The sequence below is a fragment of the Solanum dulcamara genome, chromosome 4, assembly GCF_947179165.1.
Source record: "Solanum dulcamara chromosome 4, daSolDulc1.2, whole genome shotgun sequence".
Taxonomy (NCBI): Eukaryota; Viridiplantae; Streptophyta; class Magnoliopsida; order Solanales; family Solanaceae; genus Solanum; species Solanum dulcamara.
Genome location: NC_077240.1, coordinates 4,070,685 through 4,085,341, shown reverse-complemented (window position 1 = coordinate 4,085,341; position 14,657 = coordinate 4,070,685).

The following is a 14,657-nucleotide window of genomic DNA, read 5'->3' as shown; positions in this document are numbered from 1 at the left end:
TACACAAATCTTGCCCTTATTTTCAAAGATAGTGTATATATCTGGAATATTTGACCTGAGTAAATCTTCGAGCTTGTATATTGGGTAGCTCTACATGGTAAAAGCAGGACAAAAGAGAAAATAGTACATAGGTTTTAGAGGTGGAGAATGAAAAACTATTAGGTGCGGGATGGATTATGCATTTGAAGAGTGGGAAGAATATGATGGTCTGGCGAATGGCCCAGTAGACGGTGCATTATTGTTCACTTTCATCTCTGCAATTCTTCTATTCATCATACCTAAGTTAGGTGCATCTTTTAGGAACATGGGCGTTTGGTCAGTTATATAGATATTATTTACTTTTAATGAATATAATTATAATGATTGTTTTTTTTATGATTGTATAAATATATGGTTTTACCAATTAGTCTGTAAAAATCAGGTAGGTGCGCCTAATAGAAGTTGGCATTAGCTTCAAAGAAACACTAAAAAGGACATTTTGTGGCAGATTTAAAACTTGCAGAACTGATCCCAAAACCAATTACTAATTGTAAGATTGATTTAGAAACAGAAAAACCTAAAAAGCTGGAGACCCGTTTTATTGTGAAAAAGTTTTGAGATGAAACACTTAGATGTACCAATCTTTCTTATCACCCTCCCTTTTAGTCACCTTTTCCTTTTTCTAGATGGAATATTTTAGAGATAACATGTTAATCGCACTAATGGTTCTAACATAAATTTAGATGTATCATTCTTTCTTGATCTTTTATTCGAGTTTTGGGTATAATTTTATTTTGATAGGGAGTACTTCTCCATGAACGGGATCCTACGCGACGTGTAATGGCGGAGTCGGAATTTTCATATAGGAATTCAAAATCTAAAAAAGTAAACACATGAACTAGTCGTGGAGTTCGACATTTACATATATATACATAAAAAATAATTTTAACCTTATATATAAATAGTATAATTTTTCGCCGAAAGAAATTCAAATGAACTCTCTGACTTCGTGCTAGCTTCACCCCTTTGAATTCAAATTAGTAGAATTCTAATGCAGGTACTACGGATAAAAAATAAACGGAAAAGGGCCAAAATTACCCCTGAACTTTGAAAAATAGTTTATTTATGCCCTTCGTTATACTTTAGGGCCAATTATACCCTTACCGTTTTACTTTGGGCTAAATATGCCCTTGAATATAATGGAGTGCCACGTGTCGGTCTCTCAGTGGCCAACTTATTTCCGTTTTTAAATCTTTTTTTTTTATCTATTCTTAAAATCTTTTTTTTAAAATCTTTTTTTAATCTTTTTTTTAAAATCTGTTTTTTTAAAAAAAAATTATATGTTTTTTAAATCTTTTTTTAAAATTAAAGATTAAAAAAATAGATTTTAAAAATATATAATATTTTTTTTAAAAAAAAACAGATTTTAAAAAATATTTTTAAAGATAAAAAAAATAGATTTAAAAAGCATATAATTTTTTAAAAAGAAAAACAGATTTTTAAAAAAAGATTTAAAAAATATTTTTAAAGATTAAACAAAATAGATTTAAAAAACATATAATTTTTTTTAAAAAAAAAACAGATTAAAAAAAAAGATTAAAAAAAAATTTAAAAAAAAGATTTTAAAAACAGATAAAAAAAAGATTTAAAAACGAAAATTAGTTGGCCACTGAAAGACCGACACGTGACACTCCATTATACTCAAAGGGCATATTTTCCCTTGTATAAGGAGAAAAAAAGAGGAGGAAAAAAGGATTTTTTATTACTTTGCAGAAATGGTGATGTTTATATCCACAAAAGTCTAAAAATGGTGGGGTAAGGGGGGTGATAGTGGTCTTCATTAACAAGAGTACCGACGCAGTATAGTAACATCATCGTCAACATCATCCCGCTCTTGGCTACTGCAATTACTAAAAATCTGTCGGGCACCAAAACTTGGGCCTTTACTATCAATTCCAATATTTGGCCCCATGACCAAATTGAATTTTTTTTGGTACGGATCACATATTTAATTTTTATTTTTAAATATGATATTTTTAATTTTTACATCTTATATTTAAAGAGAATTTGTACGTCAAAGTGTCCTCATCTATGACCTGATTTCACAGGAGATAAGTTTGGAGAACTTTTGTCTTGTATGCTATAAGTTCTATAAGAATAAGTTATTCAATTTATGTTATAACTTTGCGTTTTCGAAACTGAATTTTGTTTGTACTAACCAACTAGACTAAGTTCTAAGGCATAGCTTGTGGCCGAGATCTGAACTGAATTTATGTCTCTAACGGCATAAGTTCTTTAAGAATTAAATTGGATACCTTGTTATGCCTCGTAAGACATAACTTGTATTATATTGTGATATGAAAAATATAAATTTCTACTTTGTAATTTTATTTTTTCTATATCTCGATATTTTCAATCACTTTTTGGATAATTAAAGTCCTTAAGGACAACAATTAAAGACAACAAATTTAAGGGGCAAAAATTAAAGGGATAATACATTATTTCACTACTGAACTTGGCATATATACTCACTTTAGCAATTAAATATATGTTGTATTTATATACCCCTTAACAACTTACCTTTCAATTATTTTCCACCCCTAATGCTGATGACGTGACAAAAAAAAATTAAACAAGTGAAAAACATAAAAATGTGGACCCATTGATATATATATATATATTATTAGACAATTAAAAAATAAAATAAAAATAATATACAATTAAAAAATAAAATAAAAATACTTCCGTCTTCTTTACCTCTCACCCCTCCTTTACACCCCCATTCAGCTCCTACCCCGATTCCCCCTTACCTACGGTCCCACCCCCACCACCTTCCTCCTACTTCTCCACAAATCCCTCTTACCTTCCTCCTTCTCCACAAATCCCTCATTCTCTCTATATTTTCATTATTCTTTTCTTTTTATTTCTTCATTTTTTGATTTTGATTTTGATTTTCTTTCAAAAATAAAGTTACAAAATAATGGTTATGAAAGAAATGAGATTGCTAATAATAATAATAGTGGCTAACAATAAGAATCATAATGACGAATTTGGACGAATTTGAATATAAGTGGGACGAATTTGAGATGAAATTGGATGAAATTTGGTGGGGGAGATGATGGTAATAGTGATGGATATAGGTTAAAGATAATAGTGATGGATATAGGTTAAAGATGATAGTGATAATTTATTTTTTTGAAGGGCACTTCGTTCATATTAATAATGACCAACAATAATAATCAAAACAATAAATTTGAAGGGCAATTCATCCAATTTGGATAAAGAGAAAAAAGAAAAAAAAGAAAATGGAGAAGAAGAAGAAAGAAAAAGAGAAAAACTAATAAAATAAAAATAAAAATGAAGGATTGGTAATTTTTGATGTGGCAATGATATGACAACGACGTGACTATGATGTGGCTATGACATGGCGCGAGTGTAGTACATACTCACATTATAAAAGTGATATTTCTTTTAGGGTGAAAAATAATTGAAATGAAAATTGTTAAAAGGGTATATAAATATAACTTAAGTTTAGTTGCTACAGTGAATTTTTGTGCTAAATTCAAAGGTGAAATGATGTTTTATCCCAAAATTAAACACCACCTATTTTCAAAATGGGGACATTCGAATGACACGTCCGGATTTTTTAATCCCAATAGTCCCAACTCCTAACCACAAATTCAAGGTGTTTAAATAGTCATTAGGAAAGTTAAAGCGTCTATCTGATAAATAATGCCAAGCTTAAAGATTATTAAAGGAATTTGTTTATCTAAATAAATGGCATACAATATCATATTATAACGTTGACATGATGCTGATCTAAAAGCTTGGGCGATTGTGATAGTGGTCATCGTGATGAAATTGTCATCGGTGATGACTAATGGTTACACAATAATGATAGAGATTCAAAATATGAAATTTAATTATAGATTTTTATAATAATTTTAAATTAAAAATAGTAATTAGAGATTCATAAATAAATAAATATTTAATAAATTTTTTAATATAAATTTAATTAATTTAAGTAAAAGCTATCAATTCACGTGAACTCAATTTTTTAAAATTACATCCGTCTCTCACTTGCCGTGATATTACTCATAGTGTGCACTTTTTAAAAAAATTGTTTGCATCAAAAGTTGCACCAACAATTCGTAAGGTATACAGTATATGCATTATGCATATAATTTATCCAAGTTTCATCAAGAATATTATCTTTTCTAAGCCAAGAGAAGCTTATTTTTATTATCAACCAAGTAAAATGGTTGTCCACTTAAAATGGTGGATAGTCCATTTACTTTTTAAGTGGGTAAATTGCCCATTAATATTTTTCTCCACTTGTAAATATGGCTATAAATATAGCCTTAAACTTCAATGTAAAAACACACAAAAAAAACATATAAAAGAAGAGAATTACTATTACTCTCTATATTACTACTCTCTCTATTAATACTTTCTATATTATTCTCTTGTTCTTCTTCCTTTATAAAATTGTCAAGTTAGTTAATTTATAACACGTTATCAGCACGAAGCTCTAATTTTTCAGAAAATGAACTTCTATATCAGGTATATCTACTAAAGAAATTTAATTTTTAAGTTATATTTGTTACTTTCAAATTAATTTTCATCATGTCAAACTTGTCAAAATTGGAATTTGTGGCACTTGATATTTCTGGTAAAAATTATTTGTCATGGGTACTTGATGCTGAAATTCACCTTACCGCTAAGGGTCTTGGTGATGCTATAATTGAAGGAAATACAGCATCAAGTCAGGATAAAGCAAAGGCTATGATTTTCCTTCGTCATCATCTAGATGAAAGCCTAAAAATGGAATACTTGACAGTGAAATATCCACTTGAATTGTGGAAAGACTTAAAAGGGAGGTATGACCACCTCAGGGCAACGGTATTGCCATGGGCTCGTTATGAGTGGATGCACTTACGGTTTCAAGATTTTAAAACCGTAATTGAGTATAATTCTGCTGTATTTAGAATAACTTCCCAATTAAAATTATGTGGGGAAAATATAAATGATGAGGACATGTTAGAAAAGACACTAACTACTTTTCATGCCTCTAATGTAATATTACAACAGCAATACCGTGAAAAGGGTTTTAAAAAATACTCTGAATTGATATCATGTCTTCTGGTGGCTGAACAACATAATGCCCTTTTAATGAAAAATCATGAAGCCCGTCCCACTGGAACTGCTCCGTTACCGGAGGTAAATATGGTAAAGGCACATGGCTAGTCTGAAAGAAGACAAAATAAAAATTATGGCCACAATAATGTGCGTGGGCGTGGCAATGGCAGAGGACGATATAATAATCGTCGTGGTGGTGGTCAAAATAAAAGGGAGAACAATATCAGTTCTCAAAATGACCCTTCAAAAAGTAACTGTCATCGTTGTGGCATGAAAGGCCACTGGAAAAATGAATGTCGGACGCCTGAACATTTTGTAAGACTTTATCAAAATTCTTTTAAAAGAAAGGCAAATAGAGGTGGTGCCTCTTCTTCTAATGCTCGGATAGAGTCACACTTGGCGTTCGAAAATAATGTTGAGGCAAGGCCTTTGAATAATGATAATATTGAAACAAATCTGGCCTTAAGGGATGATGATTTTAATGACCTCAATGATATTACTCATTTGGAGGTTGAAGATTTTTTTAAGGATCTTAATTGCTGTTTAATTTCATGTTTTTCAATATGTTATCATGTACTTCGAATTATTGTATTTTTATGTTTATGTATTTGAAGAAAAAATAATAATAATCAAGGTCACATTTTTATGATAATTGTATATTGTTTATTACATTATGCTATTTTACAATGTTGTAATTAATTACTATTAGTGTGCTATTATTTAATCTTAATATCATATTGTTACTAAAAACAATATTCGCCTTATTTAATGTCATTATACTAACTGTTTATTCTTGTTAATGTTTTAGACATTAATAATATATAATGATTGTATTATTTTTATCAATAAACAAATTATCTATACATGATGAATAATATTATATTAATATTTTATAATATTTTATATTTGTTTTTAATACTTGTGTATACTATTTATTTAAGGTTAATAAGTATATAATTCCATAAACTAAATTATTGTAACATTCATCATAATTGAATCATATAATTTTTTAAATTTTAAATTACCATAATTTAACTTTAAAAAAAAGGGACTTATGTTTTTCTAGCAAAATTGTTACTTATTTTATTTCTTACAATGTATTTTTATTTTATGAAGATAAATAAATTTATCAGTCTTCAATTGGATTCAAGATGAATAATGGAGATATGTGCATTTTGGATAGTGCCACAACTCATACGATATTAAAAGAAAAGAAATATTTTTGTCATTTGATTATGAAAAAGGCCTATGTCAATATAATATGTGGTAGTACAAAATTAATTGAAGGCTCTGGAAAAGCAGCCTTATTACTATCTGGAGGAACGATATTGGTAAATGATAATGCATTATATTGTAGTAAGTCTCAAAGAAACTTGTTAAGTTTCAAGGTTATTCGCCAAAATGACTATCATATTGAGACTGCAAATGAAGGAAAGGTTGAATACCTTTATATTACTACAATAAATATGGAGAAGAAAATTGTGCACGAAAAATTACCTGCACTTTCTTCTGGGTTTGTCACGACCCAAAAACTGAGGTCATGATGGCACACATCTCAAAACCCAATCTGATGTGTAACCCTAAAAATAAAACTCATACAAGACTCCCAAAGGGGAAAGTGATGCCACGATTTAAATAAAAAGAAAAAAAAAATAAAGAAATTATCCCAAAACCTGGTGTCATAAGTATAAAGAGCATCTAATACAAGGTTCGAATCTGAAGATACAACATAAGTCTCTGAATGATACAAAAGACTTAAAAATAAAGATAGACTAGTGACGATCCGAATTCTGGGACCTCACCACTAATCTGAGAATTACACAATCCGCTAGAATATTAACTGTCACGTGGGGTACCCCGACTAGTATCTGCATCAAAAAGGGACACAGAAGTAGGGGTGAGTACAATTCACATGTACTCAGTAGGTTTTAGTTGACTGAGTATAAGGAATTAATCAAACCTATGAAATAAACTAAGGAACGCATCCACCTGCATAGAGAAAAGTCCCACTCCGGCATCGGTGCCGCCAATTTATATATATATTGACGCGAGTAAAGTAAACCCATAATAACAGCTCATAATCACAATTAACCAGATAATTCAAGCAGCACAAATATCAATGCAATGCAATGCAATATGATGATGCAATGATGTGGTGGTATGGTGGAATCAAGACTGTCGCACAGACTGTCGTATACACCTGCTGAGCTGTGCTACCAAGCAAGGCACATGGGGGTCTTGCAGACCATATAAATCAATCACAATATCTCATTATCCTTGCCACCTCCTCGTGGTCAAGGGATCACAATGCATCCACTACCCTGCCGGAAAACTGCCTCGGTCAGGGACTCAAGATACAAAGGTTAGGATCACAATGCATCCACTACCCTGCCGGAAAACTGCCTCGGTCAGGGACTCAAGATACAAAGGTTGGGATCACAATGCATCCACTACCCTGCCGGAAAACTGCCTCGGTCAGGGACTCAAGATACAAAGGTTGGGATCACAATGCATCCACTACCCTGCCGGAAAACTGCCTCGGTCAGGGACTCAAGATACAAAGGTTTAAAGGTGTTTCATTTTCTTTCTCAAAAGGAATTTCCATATTTCTCAACTTCCCATGTTTCATGATACGATGAATGAGGATGAATGCATCAAAACACATATACATGGAAGTAATAATCAACTCACATGTGGTATAAGGTTCAAAGTTCTCAAAACTTAACCTACACATGATATTCACCCTCAATAAATAGTAACGGGAAGAACACACTTTCATTTAAATATTCACCCCTTTCTCAGCAATATTTCAATACTCAAGTATGCTCAAAACCCCAACTCAATCTCTCAGGCGGCATCACAAGTCAAATAATATACTCAAGCCTCTCTCTTAGGCAAATCATAATTCACATGCTCTCAAAGCAAATAAGATAACAAATAAGGCCCCCACACGGGCTATGTAATACAAATAAACCCCGTCACGGCAACACATTAATAAATAAGCCTCCACACAGACATCACAATATATACAACATTCTCAACTCATACTACAACCCCATCCCAAAGTCTATAACATATGAATGACTAATTACCCCATCTCAATCTCAAAGAAAGATAGCCAAACCTACCTCAATTGCCGAAGCCGCACTCGAATACCTCCATCGGACAAGCAACTCTCGAATTCAGCGCCCGGAATGACAACCCACTATCAACAATGAAACATACACGTCACAAGGAGTCCAATGACACCCATATTGATAGGTTTCGGAACCGGGGGTAAAATGGTCCAAAAATTAACTATTTTCGAAAAGGGTCAAATCTGGAAATTTATTGAACAATCCCATTCTATTGGTAATAAGGAACTCATGGTTGAAAAACCCATAAAAATAGAGCTCAAAACGAGTTGGAAATCACAATTTTCCTTAAATTCGGATTAGGGAAGAAACAAAGATTTTTGGGGTTTGAAACTAAAATTTAAGAGTTAAAATCGTCAAAAACTTAATGAAAAAGGAAGGTTTTAGGTCAAAAATCACTTACCCAACACTTTGCCTCAAAAATCTCTTCTCAAATCACCTCAAGGAGTTCAAGAACTCAAACAAATGATGAAAAATATTGAAATGGGAAGAAAGGGGCATTTTCTGCCCAAAAAGTTACTGTTCACGCGTGTTACTGTTCACGCGTGTTTTGTACAAATTTTCGAAAATCACCCTCAAGGTCATTACATTATCCACCACTAAAAAGGATGTTCGTCCTCGAACATAAGATAAAATAAAGTACCTGGGGTCTCAAAAAGCTGAGGGTACCGAGCCTGCATATCAGACTTTAACTCCCAAGTCGCCTCCTCAGCAGGCCGATGCTGCCACTGCACCTTGACCGAAGCGACCTCCTTGGTCCTGAGTCTACGAAGCCGCCTATCTAGAATAACTGTCGGCTCCTCCTCATAAGTCAAATTCGGACTCAACTCTAGCGCATCATAAGAAATCACATGAGACTCATCCGGTATGTACTTGCGAAGCATGGAAACATGAAACACCGGATGGACAGTTGACAATTTAGGGGGTAAGGCCAACTTATACGCCATTCCACCTACTCTCCTCAGGATTTCAAACGGGCCAACAAACCTTGGGCTAAGCTTGCCCTTCTTTCCGAACCTCATCACACCCTTCACGGGCGATATTTTAAGCCACACACAATCACCCACCATGAACTCTAAGGGACGAACCCTCCTATCAGCATAACTCTTCTGACGACTCTAAGTTGTCAATAGTCGACCCTGAATCAAACGTACCCGCTCCACAGCATCCCTAAGTAAGTTAGTATCCAATGCATCAATAGCAACAGAATCAAACCATCCAATGGGTGATCGACACCTACGACCATACAATGCCTCAAATGGTGCCATTTGAATGCTGGAGTGATAACTGTTATTATAGGCAAACTCTGCTAAGGGCAAGTGTTGGTCCCATCGGGCACCAAAATCAATCACACAGGCCCTAAGCATATCCTCCAACACCTGAATAGTCCGCTCGGACTGACCATCGGCTTGGGGATGAAATGCTGAACTCATCTCTAGCCGCGTACCCAAACCACGCTGTAATGCCTTCCAAAAGTGAGAGGTGAACACTGAACCCCGATCCGATACAATAGAGATAGGCACCCTATGCAGCCTAACAATCTCACGAAGATAGATCCTAGCTAACTGATCCGCATTGTAGCTAGTCTTCACCGGAAGGAAATGGGCTGATTTGGTCAATCGATCCACAATCACCCAGACAGAGTCATACTTACCCAATGCCATGGGTAATCCAGACACGAAGTCCATAGTGATACGCTCCCATTTCCACTCAGGAATGGGCATCCTTTGCATAGGACCACCCGGTTTCTGATGCTCATACTTCACTTGTTGGCAATTTAGACACTTAGCAACAAAATCAATAATGTCTCTCTTCATGCCACACCACCAATAGTGTTGTTTCAAGTCATGAAACATCTTTGCCACTCCCGGGTGAATCGAATACTTGGAACAATGAGCCCCCTCTAATATCATACGTACCCATTCACTAACCTTGGGCACACAAATGCGACCATTAATCCTCAAAACTCCTTCCTGATCAAGAGAGACTGATTTTGCTTCACCACTCAACACTTTGTCTCGAATGGCCCTCAACTTTTCATCTTCAAATTGGTGTGTACGAATCTGGTCCATCAAAGTAGACCTAGCCTCCACAAATGCCAAAATACCATGATGTGTAGAAATATCCAGTCGGACCAACTGTCTAGCCAATGACTGAACCTCCAACGCCAAAGGCCTCTCCACAGCCTTAAGAAAGGCCAAACTACCCATGCTAGATGCTTTGCGACTCAGGGCATCCGCTACCACATTAGCTTTGCCCGGATGATAAAGTATGGTAATGTCATAGTCTTTCAATAACTCTAACCACCTACGCTGCCGCATGTTCAGATTCGGCTGAGAAAAGATATACTTAAGGCTACGGTGGTCAGTATAGACCTCGCAATGCACTCCATAGAGATAATGCCTCCACAACTTCAGAACAAACACCACTGCTGCTAACTCTAAGTCGTGGGTAGGATAGTTCTTCTCATGTACCTTCAACTGACGAGAAGCATAAGCTATAACTCTACCTTTTTGCATCAATACACCACCCATGCCGACTCCCGAAGCATCACAAAACACAATAAATGCCACGCCCTCCTCGGGTAAGGCTAGAATAGGTGTTGAAGTCAATAATTCCTTGAGCTTTTGAAAGCTCGCCTCACACTCATCAGTCCACTGAAATGCCACGGTCTTTTGAGTTAGCCTAGTCAATGGGGCTGCAATAGAAGAGAATCCTTGAACAAACAGACGATAGTAGCCTGCCAACCCAATAAAACTCCGAATCTCGGTAACCGAAGTAGGCCTAACCCAATCACGAACCGCTGCAACTTTGGCTGGATCAACCATAATACCATCCTTGGTCACTATATGACCCAAGAATGTCACGGACTCAAGCCAAAACTCACATTTGGAGAATTTTGCATACAACTTCTCCTCTCTCAATCTCTGAAGGACTGTCCTCAGGTGCCTAACATGATCCGCCTCATTCTTGGAATAAACCAAGATGTCATCAATAAACACGATCACAAACGAGTCCAAATAAGGTCGAAATACCTGGTTCATCAACTCCATAAAAGCAGCCGGGGCATTAGTCAACCCGAAGGACATAACCACAAACTCATAATGCCCATAACGAGTCCTGAATGCAGTCTTCGGGATGTCAGATTCTCGAACTCTCAACTGATGGTAACCCGACCTCAAATCAATCTTTGAGAACACCGATGCACCTTGAAGCTGGTCAAATAAATCATCAATGCGAGGGAGAGGATACTTGTTCTTGATAGTGACTTTGTTCAACTGTCGATAGTCAATATACATCCTCATAGTACCATCTTTCTTCTTCACAAATAAAACTGGTGCACCCCACAGTGATACACTAGGTCTAATAAACCCTTTCTTTAATAAATCTTCCAATTGTTCTTTCAACTCTTTCAATTCTGTCGGAGCCATCCGATAAGGAGAAATAGAGATGGGTTTAGTGTCATGCTCCAAATCAATCATAAAATCGATATCACGGTCAGTAGGAACTCCCGGCAAGTCTGTAGGAAATACATCCATAAACTCTCTCACCACCCTCGTAGTCTCTATATGAGATGACTCCGTGGTGAGATCACGTACATGAGCCAAATAAGACAAACAACCCTTATCCATCAAGTGACGAGCACGAATATAAGATATCACCCCCTTAGGATATGAACTCGGATTACCTTTCCATACCACGCTAGGTAAACCGGGATAAGCTAAGGTCACAGTCTTTGCATAACAATCTAATATAGCATGATAAGGAGATAACCAGTCCATACAAGTATCACATCAAAATCAAGCATGTCTAATAAGATCAAGTCAACTCGGGTCTCTCTACCCAAACATATCACTTCACACTCCCTATATACTCTATCCACCACTAAAAGTTCACCTATCGGGGTAAAATTAGTAATGGGCACAGCAAGAAGATCACTCATATAATCAATACCCACATCAAAATAAATCAACACATAATAGTAAGTAGACCCTAGTTCAAATAATACTAACGTAAAATGATGGCAAATCAGAACAATACATGTAATAACCACATCAGAGGCCTCTGCCTCAAATTTACCTGGTATAGCATAGCATAATTAATGGTCACCCTTAGCCTGTGAACCACTACAACCACCACCTCGAGTACTCCATAAAGCACCTCAAACAACTAAAACTGGTGTATTGCAGACAACTTGTGACCCTGGCTAAATAGAAGAAGAATCACATATTTGCCCCTTATTCAAACTCACCATCACAAAACAACCTAAGTAAACTACTCCCAACTCATCATAGGAGGACCGACAGGTCTATGAGCAAGAACAGACCTCTATCACTTCTTAGCCATTCCCGCAATTATAAAAAGAAATAAGACATTCCATGTGCCTTCAAGATACCCAATTTTGAACAACCTGTCCTGACACTTGGTCAAAAAGATATAAGCCTTCTCAACAGTGATAACCTCAAACTTGGGAGACAATACCCTGACGAATCTCTCCAAATCTCTTTTGCTCCTAAGTAAACATAGCAACGCTAGAAGACATAGGTGGAACCACAGATCTCAAAGGAATCCAAAGTGGGCTAATTAGATATCTAAAATTTGAAATCTAACTATCAAAGTCTAACCGACCATCTTCCATACTTTTTTTTTTGTTGCTCCACATCTTCATACTCATAATCAGGCTCGAATAGGCATCACTAAATCATCCTTAAGCAAGAGCCGATATTTCGAACCCGACACTTGATATGAATAAATCGCACGAAGGGAGTAAAAAGAAAGAAATTCTCCTATTAAGTATCTTGTAGCCTCTCGAAGATAAGTACGAACGTCTACGTACCGATCCGCAAGACTCTACTAGACACCCTGCTCTTTAACTTATAAGACCGGTGAACCTAGTGCTCTGATACCAATTGTCACGACCCAAAAACTGAGGTCATGATGGCACACATCTCAAAACCCAATCTGATGTGTAACCCTAAAAATAAAACTCATACAAGACTCCCAAAGGGGAAAGTGATGCCACGATTTAAATAAAAAGAAAAAAAAATAAAGAAATTATCCCAAAACCTGGTGTCATAAGTATAAAGAGCATCTAATACAAGGTTCGAATCTGAAGATACAACATAAGTCTCTGAATGATACAAAAGACTTAAAAATAAAGATAGACTAGTGACGATCCGAATTCTGGGACCTCACCACTAATCTGAGAATTACACAATCCGCTAGAATATTAACTGTCACGTGGGGTACCCCGACTAGTATCTGCATCAAAAAGGGACACAGAAGTAGGGGTGAGTACAATTCACATGTACTCAGTAGGTTTTAGTTGACTGAGTATAAGGAATTAATCAAACCTATGAAATAAACTAAGGAACGCATCCACCTGCATAGAGAAAAGTCCCACTCCGGCATCGGTGCCGCCAATTTATATATATATTGACGCGAGTAAAGTAAACCCATAATAACAACTCATAATCACAATTAACCAGATAATTCAAGCAGCACAAATATCAATGCAATGCAATGCAATATGATGATGCAATGATGTGGTGGTATGGTGGAATCAAGACTGTCGCACAGACTGTCGTATACACCTGCTGAGCTGTGCTACCAAGCAAGGCACATGGGGGTCTTGCAGACCATATAAATCAATCACAATATCTCATTATCCTTGCCACCTCCTCGTGGTCAAGGGATCACAATGCATCCACTACCCTGCCGGAAAACTGCCTCGGTCAGGGACTCAAGATACAAAGGTTAGGATCACAATGCATCCACTACCCTGCCGGAAAACTGCCTCGGTCAGGGACTCAAGATACAAAGGTTGGGATCACAATGCATCCACTACCCTGCCGGAAAACTGCCTCGGTCAGGGACTCAAGATACAAAGGTTGGGATCACAATGCATCCACTACCCTGCCGGAAAACTGCCTCGGTCAGGGACTCAAGATACAAAGGTTTAAAGGTGTTTCATTTTCTTTCTCAAAAGGAATTTCCATATTTCTCAACTTCCCATGTTTCATGATACGATGAATGAGGATGAATGCATCAAAACACATATACATGGAAGTAATAATCAACTCACATGTGGTATAAGGTTCAAAGTTCTCAAAACTTAACCTACACATGATATTCACCCTCAATAAATAGTAACGGGAAGAACACACTTTCATTTAAATATTCACCCCTTTCTCAGCAATATTTCAATACTCAAGTATGCTCAAAACCCCAACTCAATCTCTCAGGCGGCATCACAAGTCAAATAATATACTCAAGCCTCTCTCTTAGGCAAATCATAATTCACATGCTCTCAAAGCAAATAAGATAACAAATAAGGCCCCCACACGGGCTATGTAATACAAATAAACCCCGTCACGGCAACACATTAATAAATAAGCCTCCACA